This window comes from Panthera onca, chromosome C1, assembly GCF_046562875.1.
Source record: "Panthera onca isolate mPanOnc1 chromosome C1, mPanOnc1 haplotype 2, whole genome shotgun sequence".
Classification (NCBI taxonomy): Eukaryota; Metazoa; Chordata; class Mammalia; order Carnivora; family Felidae; genus Panthera; species Panthera onca.
Window position 1 is genome coordinate 159062860 of NC_138346.1, and position 11407 is coordinate 159074266.

An 11407-nucleotide genomic window follows, 5' to 3' on the forward strand; every position below is an offset into this window, starting at 1 on the left:
GAAATACACTATTGTGGGGGCGCCTGGGTGGCTCAGTCGGTTAAGCGTCCGACTTCGGCCCAGGTCACGATCTCGCGGTCCGTGAGTTCGAGCCCCGCGTCGGGCTGTGGGCTGATGGCCCAGAGCCTGGAGCCTGCTTCCAATTCTGTGTCTCCCTCTCTCTCTGGCCCTCCCCCGTTCATGCTCTGTCTCTCTCTGTCTCAAAAATAAATAAAAACGTTAAAAAAAAATTAAAAAAAAAAAAGAAATACACTATTGTGGAGGCTTTCTGTAATAAGCTATGACAAAAAGAACTATTTTGGATTTTTTTCTTTACCTCTGTTTTTATTGCTATTGCAAGAAGTGCTTCTAAAACTCTTTCTATTCTCCTAGGTTTCTTCTTCAGATTCTTTTACTGCTGGCAGAATGAGATTTAGGCAGAAAAAGAAGAATTTCATGTCGGTACAAATGCCTTCCTGTTTTTCTCTAGAGTACTTTTTCAGTCTGATTACCAAATGTTTCCTTTACAACTATAAAGATCAAACGAACCACCTGCCCCTGGGGCTGGGGCTCAGGCAGACTTTCATAACACTACATGTGGATTGCATCAACACTTTGGAGACTCAGTTTCACAAGTTAAGGTCCAGAATAAAGAAATCCCCTTGCATTAGGTTGATCTGAGAATAATCTGAAGTCTCCGATCTATTTGCTTAGAGTGGGTCATGTAAAAGAGTTGTAATTTGCACCTTCACTATGCTCTCAGTGATGAAAATTACTATAATTTTGCCTTAATAATAAGATCAACTATTTTAACAGGTCTGATTAGAAGGTCTTCCTTGTGAAATTAGCAGTGAATAAAAACAAGAATTGTCTATATCATTAGTTGGTAGGAAAATCTAGGTTGGTGGGAGGAAATGTCATAGATTTGGAGTCCAAAAACATGGGTTTGACACTCAGTTCTACTACTTAGCTCTCGTGTAACCTTGAGTAAATTGGTAATTTCTTTTTTTAATCTTAGTTGCTTTTTCTGTAAAATTGAGGTAAAAATAACTATCTCCACAATATAGCTAAGAATCTTAAAAGATACCATATATAATATTCCTTTTCAATTTTTAAAGCTTAATTAATTAAAAGTAAGACATTGTTGCTCTTGGTATAGCTATTGGTATAGATAGCATCAGGAAATAATAAATATGGAAAAATTCTTTGACAACAGCTGAGAAAAGCCACTCAGTCTCACAGCATTAGGGAAAGTGAATGCTTTATTAGGCTTCACAGTTTTCTTTAATCTCTGAATCTCAAAGCACCTTGTAGAATACTTTTATTAATTTATAAAACTCCATGAAATACATTTGTTTCTCCTTAAATTTCCTTTTTAAACAAGGTACTTTTTCTAGGACATATAGTAAATTTAAGCCTAACCCAGTAAGGACCCTCAGATTTCTGAATTTGAATAAAGAGGGGTTCTGATCCTTTTTTTATGTTGTAATTTCTGTGTCTTATTTAAAATATGCAAGTCTCTTGATCTTGTCTGCCTTCACTCAAAGCCTGTCCCTTGATGCTTTGATGTAGTGAACATGCCTGTGAAACTCAAATCCTAGACAGGTGGCAGTCTTCATTCCTTACATGTTAGGGATAGGTTTTGGAGGGAACTTACTAATTTCTTTCTTCCTTAAGTATCTGAAAGATGCCCATTAAAAATATGTGAACCAGATTCTTATACTTGGAGCCCAAGTTGAAGTCTAGTTGGAATCAGAGCTGTTGAAGGCTGCATTTTACTCTTTGGCTCCTTGACTAGCATGTAGGAGTTTTTCTTTTGGCTTACTTAATGGTAGTCTGATGATATGCATGACCTAATGGGGCATTCAGCCAAGACTTGTTTAGGTACTAGAAAATGCAGCTATAATTATTCTCTGTATGTCTGTGCTTCTTTTCAAGGAGTTCAGAGAGCTCTGCATACATGATTTAATCTTCCTGAGTAAGGTGAGCTAGATGAATTATGTTATTATATTAGAAAAATTTACCTTCACTTTTTCTATTGTCATATCTTCTGGCATCTTTACTTACTGGTATTTAATGATCTGATTTTTTCCATGGATGTTCCAAATTGTTCTCTTTCCACTATGAAATAAACCTGGTTTCTGTCTATTCCCTCATACTCTACTCTTAAAGGAAAGGGCATGTGTGTGAATGGATAATTAACATATATTATGTTCTAGCCCAAAGAAATGTCATTAAAGGTGAATTTCTTACTTGAGACAAGTAGTGTGTGGCAAAGGATGGTACATTTTGAGGACATGTAGACCTTTTGCTATCCTTCAAAATAAACCACAGATATTTTCTTATGCCTAGAACTGATGTTGTTTATATCTTCTTTTATACAGGAATTGCCTATTATAGACTCTATTTTAGGGTGACTGGAAAGTGAGGAAAGTACACTGGAAAGTACAATGCATTTGATAGGTTATGATTCTGATTATTAATGGCTATGGTCTAATATCTGCTTTTGACAGGGTCTCACTTACAGACGTTTCCAATACTCAGTGCTGAAACTTTGATCAGATAATCAGAGCACTTTGAATCTGAGGCTGCCAGAGGTTTATCAAACTGATTTTTCTTTATAAATTTTGCTGATTTCCTGTTTAACTCAGCACATGTTTATTGCAGGGAGTTTTCCATATTAAGTCAGTTGAAAAATGAGCCATTTTCCCTCCTAAGGATTATTTTTCTCTTCTCAAGAGATACACAGACATACACAAACATCTTTTGAACTCTGGTAATTATTAATTCAGTGTGCTGTGTGCAATGTACATGTGCAGGTGATATGAGTGGGTAAGACACCAATAATGTTTACTTCACTTACCATTGTAGGACTCTTTCCACTAAGACTCAAATTCACTATCAGTCTAATTGCCTCAAGATTATTTGGTTTTATATAGGATTACACTTCCATGGATGTCTTCCAGAACTTATTCACAGGAGACTTAAGCAGAGGTCATGCTGGCTTTTCTAAGTAACTTTCTGGAAGAGAAGAGCATAATTGCCCTTTTCCAGGAAACTGGTATTCATCAAGAAAGTTTTGCTTTTCATGTCTTTCCGGGTGGACATTAGTGGATTTATAGGCATGCTGCTCAGGGTCTCTCCAATTCTCTTCTGTGTTTTTTGCTTCCATCTGTGACTTTCTTTGAATTACATTTTCCCTATTGATCTGACTAAAGGTAAGTCAAACTAAAACACAAGAGGGAAATAAATATTTTTAATGAAATAACCCCTGAGAAAGAAGAATAATTTCTTAATCTACTACTATAAAATAAAATCTCTAAGTAAAAGATATTTTGGTGGTAGGAGGCAATTGACACTTTTCTCCTTTATTGAAATTGTTTATCATAATGAAAACACACCCATGCCAGCACAGGCACACCCCAAGCTTCTCTTTTGATAGATAGGTGCTTGATTTTGTAGTTTGAATATGTTTTTGCATATGTTTTCCTTTGGCAGTTTGATATAAGAGAAAGAAGGAGTATGAACTTTCAAGTCAAAAGGGCCTAGATTGGAATCTGCATCTGCTGCTTACTGTTGTATAACCTTGGGCAAATTAATTAACCTCTCTAAGCCTATACTTCTTTCCCTGTTAAAGGAGATTAATAATGTCTAATTTATCAGAGTGACTCAAGAAATAAATGAGAAAGGGATGCCTAGGTGGCTCAGTTGGTTGAGCACCAACTTTGGCTCAGGTCATGATCTCACGGTTTGTGAGTTCGAGCCATGCGTCGGGCTATGTGCTGACAGCTCAGAGCCTGGAGCCTGCTTCAGATTCTGTCTCCTTCTCTCTCTGCCCCTCCCCACTTGTGCTCTGTCTCTCTTTCTCTCAAAAATAAATAAATGTAAAAAAAAATTAAGAAATGAGAAAATGCAAATGAAGACATGTGGTACATGTGAGTCTTAATGAATTCTTTTTTTTTTTTCAGAGCTTTTATATTTTTTATTCTTCATTTAACTTTTAAAACACTACTATAGTTGAATATTAAAACAAAAACAATAATAGCAAGTAGTGAGCTATGATTATAGTCCTTCATTCGTTCACTACTGCATATAAAATGCCAGGAGTGTTCTTCACTGGCCCCATTAAGAGGTCTGACACTGAACACCTCCCCTAGGGTGATGTTCATCATCCTCATACGCTTCTCCATTGTAATGGCGCCTTCTTTCCTGATTTGGATCAAAGTCCACCAGTTCTACCTGGTCCATTTCATCAGTCTCTTCTACTTCCTTCCTCTCAAGTAGGAGCTTTTCCAGCAAAGACAGTTTATCAGGAGAGAGAAAGCCATTCTCAGGGAAGTTTACCTTAAATTCGATGATTAGGCGACCCTTTTCGTATGGTCTACGATAAATTGGCATGCCTTCATTCAGCACACACTTGATATCTCCATGCTTGACAATCTGACCTGGATGAGAGGTAATGACAATGGTTCTGTTGTCTAGAGTAGATATTGGCTTTTGAAAGCCGCACAGTGCTTCAACCAGCTGTATGTCCATACACATGAAAAGATCCCCTCCTCGCCTAGTAAAAACAGCATGGTCCTTCTGATCTAAAACAATGATAATATCTCCTGGTTCCAGTCCAGGTTCTAGGTCTCCTTCACCATGGAATGTTATCTTCTGGCCATCTTTCATGCCTTTGTCAATATGAACTTCTAGAATCTTCTTTTCTCGAACTATCTTCCTTCCATTGCAGCTTTTACATCTATCTTTAGGACTGATCCGTTCCCCATGGCCCTGGCACTCCATGCACACAGATTGAATTTGCTGAACCATTCCAGGTCCTATCTGATGAATTCTTATTTGCATTCCAGTACCTCGGCAATTGGGACAACATTCTACCGCTCCTTTCTTACCACCTCGGCCTTCACATTTGTTGCAAATCACATTCTTTTGCAGAGCTAGTTTTCTTGTTGCACCATTATATAAATCCTCTAAGGTTACAGAGAGCTGATGCACAACATTTTTACCTCTCCTCTCTCTCTGCATCCTTCCTCCTCCTCCAAAAAACATATCAAAGATGTCCATGGGGGAGCCAAAACCACCACCTGCTCCACCTTCTTTAATTGCCTGTTCTCCTCCTTTGTCATATAATTCCCTTTTCTTTGCATCAGAGAGCACTTCATAAGCTTGAGAAATCTGTTTAAACTTCTCTCCTTCATTTGGATTCTTGTCAGGGTGGTACTTCAAAGCCAATTTCCTGTAAGCCTTTTTCAATTCTTCCTGGGTGGCATTGGGTTTGACCCCCAAAACATCATAGTAAGTAGTTTCTTTCACCATTTTCTACAGCCGGTGAGGGGGCCGAGGCTGGTGTGGGGGAGCGGGAAGGAGCGCGTTGCTGGGCGCAGCTCGGGCAGCTGCTGCTCCTCCGCTTTTCAGCGAGCGTTCTGGAAAGTTCCCTTAATGAATTCTTAATAAATATTAGCTACTTTCCCTTCCTGTCATATGTTGGCCAGAGAGTTATCTGGAATTTTGGCTTAATAAGATAAAATAAAATAACATATATAAAAGTGAAAAATGAGGCATACAAATATAATAAAATTTAAGAGTCATTTTATACTTTGTAGGGTGCCTAATTAACACAGGGAACCCAATAATTATATATAAATTGCTACCATGTTCTTGTAAGATAGAAAAATAAGAACAAAGGCAAAAACAAACTATTGAGACTACACCAAAATAAAAAGCTTCTTCACAGCAAAGGAAACAATCAACAAAAGGACAAAGCAACCTACTGAATGAGAGGAAGTATTTGTAAGTGATTTGTCTATAAGGGGTTAATATCCAAAATATACCAAGAACTTATATAACTCAAAACTGAAAAACAAATAGAAATTTTTCCAAAGAAGACATATAGATGGCCAGCAGACACAGGAAAAAAAATGATGCTCAACATCATTATAATTAGGGAAATGCAAATCAAAACCACAATGAGATATTACCTCACACCAGTCAGAATGTCTAGTAGTATCAAAAAGACAAGAAACAACAAGTGTTGGCAAAGATGTGGAGAAAAAGGAACTCTTGTGCACTGTTGGTGGGGATGTAACTTGGTGCATCCACTGTGGAAAACAGTTTGAGGGTTTCTAAAAAAAAAAAATTAAAAAATAGAAATGCCATATGATCCAGTAATTCCACTATAGGATACTTACCCAAAGAAATTAAAAAAAAAAAAAAAAACACATTAATTCGAAAAGATATATGCGCTTCTGTGTTTACTGCACCATTATTTACAATAGCCAAGATATGGAAGCAACCCAAGTGTCCAACAATAGATGAATGGATAAAGAAGTGGTACATATGTACACAATGGAATATTACTCAGCTACAAAAAAGAATGAGATCTTGCCATTTGCAACAACATGGATGAACCTAGAAGGTATTAAGCTAAGTGAAATAAGCCAGAGAAAGACAAATACCATATAATTTCACTTGGATGTAGAATCTAAAAAACAAATGAACCAAAAAAAGCAGAAGCAGACCTGTAAATACAGAGAACAAACTGAGGGGAACAACTGAGGGTTGTCAGAGGGGAAAAGCATGGGGATGAGCAAAGGATAAAGGGGAGTGGAGGCATAGACTTAAAGAATGAATTATTCATGGAGATAAAAGGTACAACGTAGGGAAGATGGTCAATGGCATGGTGAGAGATGGTAGCTACACTTGTGGTGAGCATAGCATAATGCACAGTTGTCAAATCACTATGTTGTACACCTGAAACTAATGTAACATTGTTTCTCAGCTGTACTCCAGGTAAAATAATAATAATAATAATAATAATATATTCATATATTTGTACTGTTTTTGGTCAAAACGTTTATTGAGTGCTATCATTTGCTAAGTTCTGTGCAAGGTACTAGAGATACAGAGGTGAGTAATACAGACATGGTTTCTGGAGTTGGCCTGCTAGAATATTTTCAGTTTATAAAAGGAAAAATTTGGAAGTAAACTACTTAAGGAGCATTGACTTTGATCTTAGTTAATATATAATCCCTGGTACCATTATCTCAAATGGGATTTATCGTCATCTCGTATCCAATTGATTTCTCTTAGTTCCAGTCAGCAATTGGGAATTTTTCCTTAGGCTGTGCCTGGAAACTCCATGGATAGGAAGGTATGCTGGGTTTTTTAACCATTACAAGGAACTTTGACTGAGGTTTATGTCAGTTATAACTCTGGGACCACTTAACATACTATTAAAAGAAAGCTTCCATTTTTTCCCTCTTAAGAAAGCAATATTGAAAGTCAGTACTTCAGTAAGAGAGAAGATTCACCATTTTTGTCTTAAAGGGATCAAGCTCAGCCTTACCCCTCGAGGAGAAAAGCATTGACTGGAGTGGGATGATGTTTCCCGTATTACTGCACTTTCTGCTCCCATTGGTGGAGCAATGTGCCCCAGCCCCTGGAATTATGAGAACGAGGGACACATCCAGCTTGCAGCTCAATCACTTGTTTAGTGCCTGTGGGTGATTGTCTTAAGCGCCAGGATGGTTGAGAGTAATCACCAAAGAGGTTTTTCCCTTCTATGCTCTTCCTCCCTCTCCCCCTGTCTTCTCTCATTTCCCTTGTTACTCTCACTCTCTCTTTCTCATTTACTTTCTCTTCACCTCTGATGCCCAGCAACTTAGTTTCTTGTTTTGCTGCTGTGTGAGGTTTAATCATGTCCCCAGGAAGAGGGATAATTATTAAACCACTGGAAATTTAATGATGGGTATTTATTCTCCAACCTTAGTCATTTTGGTGTCTGGGGTTTGGCATACCAGTCTGTGGAAACCAAAGTGGATAAGTGTCATCGAACCGCACGTGATTTTCTAGTGATTTACGTGTGTTTGTTGTACTCCAGATGGGCAATTACTGATGCCCTGCTCTGCCCTTTATTTCCAAGCATCTGATGATCAAAATAACGAAGACTTAGAACAAGTTCAACTCTACAGTGGTGGCAAAAAGGTGTCAGTTTCCCCAGTATGAAGTCATTTCTTCAACACCTTGTTCTGCTGTAGCATTTCCTTCTTGGGGTGCTTGTCATTGGTCTCCTGAGCTCTTTTTTTAAATTAAAAAATTTTAAATATTTATTTATTTTTGAGAGAGAGACACACACAGAGTGTGAGTGGGGGAGGGTCAGAGAAAGAAGGAGACACAGAATCCGAAGCAGGCTCCAGGCTCCAGGATCTGAGCTGTCAGCACAGAGCCTGTTGTGGGGCTCTAACTCACAAATCGTGAGATCACGACCTGAGCCAAAGTCAGCCGCTTAACTGACTGAGCCACCCAGGCGCCCCTTTTTTATTTTCATTTTAAAAGTTATCTTTATTTCTAACTTAAGAACTCAAATTGTTAGGAAAAACAAGTTAGACTTCATATAATTCCCAATGAATGGATGTTAACCTTCTAATGTATTATGTATTTCCTTATTTATTATGTTTGTTTTTATTGTATGTCTCCTCTCACTAAGATTTAAGCTCCCTAAGAACAGGGATCTTTACCTCTTTGGCTCATTAATGTATCCCATGTATTTAAAACAGTGCCTGGCACGTATGAGACGGTCTTAATATTTGTTGAATAAATGCCAAATGAATGAATGAATGAATGAATAAGTGCTACTAAGTCCTCAGTAGAAGACTTGCCTGAAATTATTTTTATAGACAGGAGAGACCTCTGTTAAATTTGCCCTTTTAATTGTGCAAGCTTAATAAGTTATTTAACTTTTCTAAGTATTCATTTCTTCATTCATTCATTTCTTTTATCAATATGGGAAATTTTTTTTTGAAGATTAAAAGGCACTGATTAAGAGGGATAATGCATAAAAAAGTGTTCAACACAGTATCTGTCATATATGGTCAGTGCTCAAAAACTTGTAACTGCTATGTAGTTGTTGCCCTTCAGTTGAATGTTGTGCAATTTTGAGAAATATAGGACTATGTTCACGAAAGAAAGATGTCTTTTGAGGTTGATTTCTGCTTTTTCGTAGCTGAAGCTCCATTGTAATATAAATTAAATAAAGATAGGAACTTTGCATGTTTTATGTTCCTAAATATATCTTGACAACTAGGATGGTGCCGGGAAATAATAGGTACTCAATAAATTGTTTGTTGAGTGAATTATTGAATGTGTAAGAGGGAGATTAGCTCCACAAACCTAACCTCTGAGCCCAGTGTAATCTGTTGAATTAATGGCAGAGATTTCAAAATACTATTCTGTTTGTTTTTCTTAAAATTTGTTTATTTATTTTGAGAGACAGAGAGTGCAAGTGGGTGGGTGGGGGGCAGTGCAGAGAGAGAGAGAGGGAAGAGAGAGAATCTCAAACAGGCTCCTTGCTGTCAGTGCAGAGCCTAGCAAGGGACTCAATCTCACGAACTGTGAGATCGTGACCTAAGCTGAGATAAGAGTTGGACACTCAATGACTGAGCCACCCAGGTTCCCTTCAAAATACTATTCTAAAAAATGCCTCGATTTTTTATTGTTTGGAATGAAAGACTATAAGAAGAAAGTTTTGATAACTAAAAGTGAAGGGGAGGAAGAGCTGAAAATTATTCAGAAGTTCAGGCTATGCAGAGTTACTCTGGGCAATTCAGAATCAAATGGATTTTTAATTTTCTTATTCCATTTGACTTTCTAAAATACCTGGATCCACGATACTTAGTTCCACTTGATATCCTATAGGTTTGTTTGAAACAGAGCATTTCATCTAATCTTAGCTTCTTCTAGGTAAATGTCTTAGTGGTAAGGCATGTAAGTTTCAGGAGAGAAGACACTATAGAATCCCTGGTAAATATACCTTTCTGGTTCCTGCTGCAAGCCAGGGCTCTGAAAATACCACAGTCTAAAAGGCGTGCTGAAATATGGGTCTTCTATGAAGTTAAAGCAAAACAAAACAAATCCGTGGTCTGTTTTCCACCCTGCTAACTCAAGTTGTTTTGCTAACTACTTTGGCTGATCTTTTATTGTATTTTCAATTGATTAAGGTTGTATTTTGAGTTCTATTTAAAATCAAACATTTACTGGCAATGCTGTGGCTCTATGGCTACTTTTTAAAAAAATTTCACTTTGTGGGGCACCTGGATGGCTCAGTTGGTTAAGCATCCAAATTCAGCTCAGGTCATGATCTCACAGTTTGTGAGTTCGAGCCCTGCATCAGGCTCTGTGCTGACAGCTCAGAGCCTGGAGCCTGCTTCGGAGTCTGTGTCTCCCTCTCTCTCTGCCCCTCCCCTGCTCACACTCTGTCTTTCTCTCTCTCTGTCTCTCTTTCAAAAATAAATAACATTAAAAAAAAAAAAGAAAAAATTTCACTTTGTTAAAACATTTGACACTAAATTTCTCAAAAAAAATTATATCAGGCAATTCATAGCCATATGTTTTATTTCCATATGCTTTAAAGGTTCAGGTTTTGGTTTTGTTGTTTTGTATTTCAACAAATACAATTCCTTTCCATTATATTAAATTTTAGCATTCAGAAGTATTGCTATTGCTATCCTGAAGTATTTTAAATGCATACTTTTTTAAAAATTTTCTCTATTTATTGTTTTAGAGGATGAAACATTTTAAGTGGATTTTGCAACTGCTGAGATAAAGCCTGAAACTTTTCCAAAAATAAAGATTCTGAATAGTTTAGGTTTTAAAATATGTTCACAACTGCAACCCAAGACAATGAGAGTTGCAAATAACTTTGAGAATGCCATGTTCATATCATGTGGATAACTTTTAACAGAGATTTATATTGCCGTGGGACAATGAATCTTCTAAGTAAAACTTATGCAAATCCAACTTCTTTTACAATTATAGGAAAAACAATTTCACCAACACTTGATTCACTTTGAATCAACTCCTAAATAATTGAGCCCCCAAATATTTTCCTATACTTATATTTTGAGGTTTTTATTTTTAGTGGTTTTTTTTTTTTTTGCAAGATATATTTGCTTTTAATAAGTGTAAGAAAGCAGGGGGTATCTTTTAGAAATTTTTAAGATAGAAAACTGGAATGGACATGGAAGTATAGAAATGAAAGCATTACTGTAGACATATGACGGTGTATGTAGTTTTGAGGAACATTAATCCAAGGGAGTCAGACTCAGTGTGATTGTAGCCTGCGACTCCACCAAATTCACAGTCATTATTAGGAAGGGCAATTGTCTTGAAGTCAGCTTCCTTATCTTCTACACTGAAGGAAAAAGCAGACAGTCTGATGACAAGAAAAACAGATTTGTACTTACAAAGTTCGAAAGTTGTTTTTCAAGAAGGAGAACATATCAGCTTTTCTCCCCCCACCCTTTGCTCTATAAATAGCTCCTGGCAGGCAGAAACAACTCTGATTGCACGAGATGAAGGCGAACAAGCAGCAGGCTGTAGTGCAGAATCAATGGCACAGTGCCAAGAGCTTCATCAAATGAATAATAGC

At 37.2% G+C, this 11407-nt stretch overlaps 1 pseudogene; it reads right to left on the reverse strand.

Annotated features, from left to right (window-relative positions):
* Positions 1 to 3977: 3977 nt before the first annotated feature.
* On the reverse strand, positions 3978 to 5345 carry LOC144617239 (dnaJ homolog subfamily A member 1 pseudogene; annotated as a pseudogene).
* Between the last annotated feature and the right edge of the window lie 6062 nt (positions 5346 to 11407).